Below are 9300 nucleotides of genomic sequence, written 5' to 3' on the forward strand. Positions count from 1 at the left end.
AATCTCTAAATGAGCTAAACAGTGATATGAGGGTATTTCCACAGTATCGCAACTGGGCAGTATCACAGAAGGGGGAAAGAGAGTGGACTGTGTTACATATGATTATAATATCTCCCCTGCAAGATATATAAGTATATGACCTTACTACCATACGCTTAAATATACTTACTAGCAGGAAGCAAGAAAAATCTGGCTTGCACTCTGAAAGTTGCAATTCAGCATCCCAGCAGAGATTTACAGCGTCCTGCACTATTTCAAATTCATAAGGTTATTGGCCTGTGTAGCCAATAAAGACTTCAGTGTACAGTAATCTATTGACTGAATGCTTGGCTAATAACTTAGAACCAGGTTTATCTGTCCACATTATAGGCAGTTCAGAATCTATCAAAATTAGAACAAAAGAAGAGATAAAAAAAATTAAAATTGGCAAGTCTATGCATCAGTGGTGGATTGCTACCGGTTCGCCCCAGATCAGGCAAACCAGTAGCAGAGGCAACAGGAGGCTCCACCCACCCTCCCGGATGCTTTGGCGCATGTGCAGAAGCGTCACACATGCGCACGCATGCGCTCCCATGAGCAAACCAGTAGCAACGGGTTTTGAAACCCAACCCTGCTATGCATAGATGATGCTTAAGGCTTTTTCTGGAGAGTATCCTAACTTTTCACTCTCCATCTATTCTCTTTTCAAGAAAACAGAGCTCCCAGTTTGGTGATCAACAGTGTGGGAAAGATCCAGCTGATTATATCTGCTCATGCAGAAATATTATGTGAAAGGAATATGAATCAGCCATAAATGAACTGACCTGGCATGGAACATCTTTTATCAGTATTGAATGGGGAGAGAAGAACCCATATTCAAATTGCCAGTTGACCAAGGAATTCATTGAATTATGAACTGGATAGATAGATGATAGATAAATGATAGATAGATAGATAGATAGATAGATAGATAGATAGATAGATAGATAGATAGATGGATATTCATGGCACAGGCTTGGGTTACTTGCTGGACCACCTATTAATTCTGCCCATCTCATAAGATCCAACAGGTTGGATATGCTTCAAGTCCTTTCTACAAAACAGAGTCATTTATGGGACCCAGCAATTGTGTTTTCTCTGTTGTGGTGCCTGCCCTTTGGAGCTACATACCTCTGCCCCAAGATTCAAATAATCCTGGCTCTGTTGGCCTTCCAGAAGGTCTTTCCCCCAGGCGTTGCACAAGGGTGCTGGATGAACCTGTCTGATACAGTAGAAAACTGACTGATTGTGGGTTGGCCTCAGCTTCTTTTCCTTCTGTTGTTTGCATCTTGTTGCTTTATAGTTTGCTTTTAATCCAACACTAGTTAGTCAGAGCTGCAATTTGCAAGTTGAGTGGCTATAAAAATATATTACATGCATGCATATACATACATACATACATACATACATACATACATGCATGCATACATACCAACCATGGTTTTTGTTATGAGGACAATATAACGAAAGACTCCCATATGGACTATGTTAAGCTTCTCAACAAAAAATAGTATAAAAATTTGGGTCTAGGACAACTCATCACAACCAATTTGTCACCAGACATTATAATTTGCCAATTCAATACTGTATTAATGATTTCATTCAGGTACTTTTATTATTGATGAACACGTTTGCATCAAAATTACTGTAAATCTTGTATTTCTGGACTGATTTTATTTTATTATTATTGGTCACTGTTAAGTCAAAATTAATTTAATTTTTGCATTTGTTGAATTATCCCATAGAGAGTTGGCTGCAGTGAGTTGGTTGTGGCGAGTTGTCCCATTCTGTAAAAATTCTCTTGAACCATTTCAGCGTTTTTGTATCAGAGCTATCTCCGTTATGACATTTTTACAAAAGTCGTACTGTGTGTGTGTGTGTGTGTGTGTAATTATGTCAGTTTTTCTAGTTGTAATTTGTCATACATTCTTTCATGTTTACATGCATACAGATTGCCATTTGGACTTTGTTCAGAGAGGGAATTCATCTTCATAGTAAATCATCGTATAAAGCTATCCTTGTTTTTATCATGTGTATTCTATATGCATACTGTACGTTCAATTAATGGTAAAATATTATAGATGCTTTTCCTCCAGTGACAACCAATAAAGTGCAATTTAATCAATAAATGAAGCTTTATCTGAAGAGACATTCTTAAAAGGATACCCTGCCTACTGTATAACAGTTGGGTAATTTAAACAGTTGCAGCGGGGAAATTGGTTTTCTTTTTAAATCAAAAATAATGTTGGGGCGGGGGGTATATTGAAGCCCTTAAATATATCGAGTAATCTGTTCACTATTTCTTCTTGCAGTGTTCAGAACTCACTGGATTTTTATCATTAGGTTTTTTTTTTTATTTCATTATCTGAATTTTCTCAGTAATCTAACAGTGCCAAAGAGTGAAATGTCTGTGGAGCCATGATGTAAATGTGAGCTTCAAATGTTTCAAATCATTCTGCTTGTCCTGAGTTATGAAAATAGCTTGACTGAGACGGTGGGAAAGGAGATGATGGCAGGATGGCCCAAATCTGGGCAGCGAGATGGGAATCAAACTATCGGGCCAGACATGAAAAGCTTGCACAGGAGGAGGCAGAGAAGAGTTTACACTTCAGTTGCTTGCTTAATTCAACCCAGATGTCTGCATAAATCCAGACAGCTACTCAATAAATAGGAACAAGCTAATATTTCCCCAGCTGTGACCAAATTGGATGTATCTCAGATGAAAGTCATTGTGTTTGCCAGAGCATGACCCTGGGATAGATGAAAATGAGGCTGTGCTGAGACAGAGGAAGAGGAGGCCCCCTCCGTGCAACTTTCGCTGGCAAAAATCCACATCCACAGCAGGGCGACTTCTCTTGGCCCAGCAAATGGAGTCCCATCCTCAGAACCAATCACCCCTATTTAGCAGCCTTGCCTGTATAATTGGAGCCTACTCAGCTCCTAATCATTCTGTCAAGGGGTTTTAATATGGTTGTAGAAGTAGCCCATTATTCTTGTAATATCCCCTCTTGGTTCACTTGGCAAAAGACTCAATGCTACCCCTAGAGATGTTCCTACATTATATATAGGCTCTGTGTGTCTAGCTTTCCATTCTGAATGACCAAAGAATTGTCATAAGTATAAAGGGTCATGGATAGATTCTTGATGGAAGAATGTATGATCTGTTATGGGAGGGAAACTATAAATGTCCTGGAAAAATAGAAAACGCAAGAAAGTAAGTCCAAATTACTCCACATTCATTCTTTTCTTTTATGTACATTTATGTACATTGAGAGCATTGAGAAAAATTTCTTGTGTGTCCAATCACACTTGGCCAATAAAATTCTATTCTATTCTATTCTATTCTATTCTATTCTATTCTATTCTATTCTATTCTATTCTATTCTATTCTAAGGGGCAGAGAGAAGTTCTGGAGGCTTTCAAGGTTGATGTCTGAAGGTGACAAGATCAGGAAACATATGCCACAAGAATTACAGGAACACTACTTTATTATTTAGGGTATGATAACAGAGTCTTGAAAGCTTGCTAAAGACACTATTTTATGTGCAAACATCTTTCCAAGCAGGAGAGAATTCAACCAATAGTATGTTGATCAAGTTAGAATATCCAACCCCTTATAAATATATTTTTAATATACATTACGTAACAGAAATTAAATGAATGGATTGATCTACTTATTAGTTTCTAATATTGGACACTTGGAATAGCTAAAGAACATAAAATGATAATTACTCTTCAGTGATTTTCAGCAAATATAGTATGGCAAATGCTACATGGACTTTGGATCATCTGTTAATCAAATTCAGAAAATCACGTATTTATAATAATATGTAAATATCTTTAAATTCAGCAGTTAATTGGGCTCCACAGTTAATTCATTTCATTTGTACTAGAATCAATGTCTACATTTGATTAGTAAGTTAGTAATACATTTTATTCTTTTTTTTTATCCCATTAACAGTCACTCAGCCAATAAAACACCTATGTCTGGAAACCACATTTTTAGTGGTTCACATTTATATAATTAAATATCTAAATTTCTCAAGTGATGTATTCTCAAATCAGAGAACTAATAAATTGAATCAGTTATCTCCTTACCCACTGATAATCTCAGGGCCGATTTAAATATTTTCAATTTCCCAAAGCACAGTCTTCTACTTTGGCAGGACGAGACAAATAGATAACAAAAGATGACATCTGAAGTCCCTGTCTAGTTTAAAAAAATTCATTTGAGTTAATTTGATTATTCAGTTTAACTTTAACGTTAAACCCTTTAACGTTCTTCCACTGTAGTCTTCTATGCATAGAGATGGCAGGTTGAATGATAGACAGATAGAATTGGTATCTTTGAGCTGCCAGACAATAGATTTCATACCATTTCATACCACTCTGGACAAAGAGCATCTCCTAGTGGCCACATGAATGGATTGAATATCTAGGCACCTTACCATCGAGAGCTGATACTTCAAATAACAAATATTTTTGGAGACAGAAGGCAAAGGAGGATTCGGTCAAAGCTTGAGAACTGTCCTTACCGAGCCTGGATAAGTGAAAAGGTACATTAAAATCAGTTCCTTATCTCTATCAGAGTAATTGTTGCTTTTGCTGTCATCTGATCAGACTCTTTTTCCTCTTCTCAGTATTAAGGATTTAGTAACTAAACCAAGAAGAGATACTTAGGACAGCAGTTATCATGGTTCGTACTGGGAGAGGAGTGATGGAAGGGCCTTTCTTATGTTGGCTCAGCCTGGACTGATAACCCCAAAGGTGCTTTTTCAAGAGGCAACTGGATATTCTGTTTTTACTTTGAAGACGTTTCGTTTCTCATCCAAGAAGCTTCTTCAGCTATGGACTGATAATGTTTGCAGGAAACCTTACTGGCTACATTGGGATACCTGTTGGGAAGACATTAAGTACACTGAGCCATTGAGTTGCCTGTGACTAACCTCCACTCCATATTATTACATTTATAGGGTATGGCTAAAAATAAAGATCCGGTGAATTCCTGGGTGGCCAGACAAAGACAATTGCCTAGAGATGTGGTCATATATTTTACAGACAGAGAAATAAGAAATGATATCCTGCAAAAATCCTTCTACACCTCTGTGCAAGTGGGGGGCTCGCAAATTAGAGTCTACAAAGAACTACCACCTAAAATGTTGAAAACCAGAAAAGATTTTGGCTTTCTTGTTAAGGAATTGCAAAATCAACAGATACAATACCGGTGGGACGCCCCAGCTGGTATAATTTTGAGATACAAGGGAGAAAGACATCGTCTGAATACCGTGGAGAAGGCAGAGCAATTTTATACTTCTATTCTTAAGGAAAGAACACCATCCCCACGTACATCTACAGTTTTGGAGATTAAGGAGAGTGATGAGAGGCAACCTCAACGAGAATTGCAAGAACAGTCTAAGCAGGAACTAGAGGAAGTGCAAGGTGCAGAAGGAGGTTTTCTGGATGAGCCTTTGCTGGACCCTTCTCCAATTTTGGACCCGGTTGGGATGATAGAAGTTAAGGATCAACGTATAACTCGAGCTCAATCTAAGTTACTTAAACAAAAGCAACAACAACAACAGGAAAGACAAGACAAGAAGGGAGCTAAGACTACTATACAAGAGACTGGAGCCATGGGAGGAGCGATTCCGAAGATTCCGGATGATATTCGGTTATTCTGCTCTTTGTTCCAGAAAGATGATGATGACGCTTAAGTGTTTATCTTGGAATGTGAATGGGTTGAACTTAGCACAGAAAAGGAAGAAATTATTCACATATTTGAAACAATTTAATAATGATATAATCTGTTTACAAGAAACGCATATTACAGTTCAAGATCAAAAATATTTGATAAACTCCAAACTTGGAACACATTTTATATCTTCAACGTCACAAAAAAAGAATGGGGTGGTTATTTATGTAAATAAAAAGCTTATGGCTAAAATTATAGAAGCAGATGAAGATGGTAGGTTTGTAGCAATTGAATTACTTACAACAAATGGCCAAATTCTTTTGATCGGAATTTATGCTCCCAATCAACAACAGGATCACTTTTACAAAATGTTACATACCAAAATACTGCAATGGGACTATAGATCTATTTTAATCATGGGAGACTGGAATGGAGTAATTGACTCTAAATTAGATAAAAGGAGTTTGGTGAAGTTTAGGATCAGGTTACCTCAGACCTTTTTTGATATGAAAGAAGATCTAGAATTAAAAGATATTTGGAGAATACACAACCCAAAAGAATTGGATTATACTTTCTTCTCAGATAGACATAGATCCTTCTCTAGGATTGATTTCATTTTGTTATCAGATGACTTGCTTGTTAAAACAAAAAGAACAAAGATTTTTCCAAGAACTTTGACTGACCATAGCCCAGTATGGATAGAAATGGAGATAGATAAGACTGAGAGACGTTCTTGGAGATTAAATGAGAACTTGTTCAGATATGAAAAAAATACAATTGAACTTAAGAAACACTTGAAAGAATTTTTTGAAATAAATTTGAATAAAGGTACCCCAATAGAAATTGTGTGGGATGCAAGCAAAGCATATATGAGAGGGGTGCTTATCTACATGAACTCTAAACATAGATTGATACGACAAAAGAAAAGATCTGAATTGGAAGCAGAAATAAAGAATAAAGAACAGTTACTTATTAAAAATCCAACAGATGAAAGAATACGTGGTGCTATAAAACTCTTGAAAGACCAATTTCAAACGCTGATGGCGGAACAAGTTGCAACAAACTTACAATATGCGAAGCATAATACTTTTTGCAATGCTAATAAACTGGGCAGATGGTTGGCCTACACATTGAGGAAAAAACAGAGTATACGGACTATTGATAGTATTGATATTGGAGGGAAAGAAATTTTTCAACAAAAATTAATTAAAGAAGCTTTTGTGGACTATTATTCCAAACTATACGCTAAAGAGGAGATACAGAATGGACTTATAGAAAAATACTTAGATGATAAAAGAGTTATAAAAATTACTGATCAACAAAAGGAAAGAATGAATTATCCTATAACAGAGGAGGAGATAATACTAGCAATTAAACAATTAAAAACAGCCAAAGCTCCTGGAACGGATGGTTTGACAGCAGTGTATTATAAAACTTTGCAAGCGGAGATGGTGGAACAACTTAGAGATCTATTTCGTAATATTCAACAAGGGGGTAAAATACCCCCATCATGGACAACAGCTTTTATATCTTTGATACCAAAAGAGCAAGTTGGTCCTAAAAAACCAGAGAATTATAGACCAATTTCTCTTCTGAATACAGACTATAAAATATATGCAAAGGTATTAGCCAACAGGTTGATGCCAGTAATTCAAAAGGTGATTCATGATGATCAAGCGGGATTTATCGAGGGCAGATACATGAAGGATAATGTAAGGCAAGTAATAGATTTATTGGAATATCTTGAGAAGAATAAACAGATCCCTGCAGTGCTGGTTTTCTTGGATGCAGAGAAGGCCTTTGATAGAGTGGATTGGAATTTTCTACTAAAGACTTTAAAAAAGATGGACTTTGGGGATCAATTTATACAGGCGATTTCAGCAATTTACCAAGAGCAAAAGGCACAGATTATTATCAATGGAAGTCTGACAACAGAGTTTAAAATTGAAAAAGGAACAAGACAGGGATGTCCGTTGTCCCCACTTCTATTTATTTTAACATTGGAAGTCTTGCTAAATACAATACGGGGCTCTAAAATCTTGAAAGGTATAATGATAAGGCAAGAGGATTACAGAATAAAAGCATTTGCAGACGATCTGGTTGTGACCCTAACACAACCAATGGAATCAATAATCCTGATGAAGGACATTATACAAGATTATGGTAAAGTTTCAGGTTTTAGACTGAATCAACAAAAGACTAAAATGATAGTTAAAAACATGACACAAGATCGTAAACACGAGCTTGAAAGGAGGGCAGGTTTTGAGATTGTACCTAAGGTAAAATATCTAGGAGTTCAGGTTGCAGAATCAAACATGAAATTGTTTCAAAATAATTATGAGGTGTTGTGGCGAGAGGTTCAGAAAGATATGGAGACTTGGAAAAAACTGCAGCTGTCTCTACTTGGAAGAATAGCAGCAGTGAAGATGAACATTTTGCCAAGATTTCTTTTTTTGTTTCAAATGATTCCGGTGCTTAAAAGTGACAAACAACTGAAAGTGTGGCAAACTGGAGTGAATAAGTTTGTCTGGAACGAGAAAAAGCCGAGAGTGAAACTGAAAATTATGCAAGATGTTCCAGAAAGGGGAGGCCTTAAACTTCCAAACCTACAGCTATATTATGATGCAGCAGCTTTGACTCTAACAAGTGATTGGTTTGGAAGGAAAAAGACTGGAATATTGAATGCAGAAAGTTTTGATCTTCAATTTGGATGGCATGCCTACTTATTTTATGATGATAAAGTTGATAAACTATTTAAAAGCCATATACTTAGAGATTCCTTAATGAGAGTTTGGAAGAAGCACCGATTCAAATGGGATTATAAAATACCGCTATGGCTGGATCTTGGTCACGTTTTGTGGAATACAAATATAATGTCACTCGGGGGGGGTTTATACAAAGAGGTTCTTTTTACAGATGCGGGCAGATGGCAGCTAAAGACATTACAGACACTGTTGGATGAAGGGATTAATTTAACTTGGTTACAATATAATCAACTACAATTGAGATGGAAAGAGGACCAAAAAACTGGTATTATGTTGCATGAGGAAGAATTGGTTAGACATATAAAAGAGAAAGGTCCAATGCATATCAAAAGGCTTTATAATGTTTTGTTAGAAAGGGATTCAGAAACCGAATTAGTTAAAGATTGCATGATTAAGTGGGCACAAAATTTTGAAGAACCAGTGATGCTGGAAACATGGGAAAAAATCTGGGTTCAGAATGTTAAGTTTACACAGTCGCAGAATTTGAGGGAAAATTTCTACAAAATGTTTTATAGATGGCATTTAGATCCCAAAAAGTTGTCGTGTATGTACCCTAATGTTCAGCCAAAATGTTGGAGATGTGACTGTTTAGATGCTACATATTATCATGTTTGGTGGACCTGTAGGAAAGTTAAGGCTTTTTGGATAAAAATCTGGTGGGTCATGCAGAATGTTTTGAAGAAAAAAATTCAATTTTCTCCACAATTGTTTTTGTTGGGTATAGTTAAGGGTTTTACATTGGGTGAAACAAAATTGATATTGTATATGATAACAGCAGCAAGATTGTTGATAGGTAAATATTGGAAAAATGAAGCTTTGCCCACTATT

The sequence above is a fragment of the Pantherophis guttatus genome, chromosome 2, assembly GCF_059756535.1.
Source record: "Pantherophis guttatus breed Tessera chromosome 2, ASM5975653v1, whole genome shotgun sequence".
Taxonomy (NCBI): Eukaryota; Metazoa; Chordata; class Lepidosauria; order Squamata; family Colubridae; genus Pantherophis; species Pantherophis guttatus.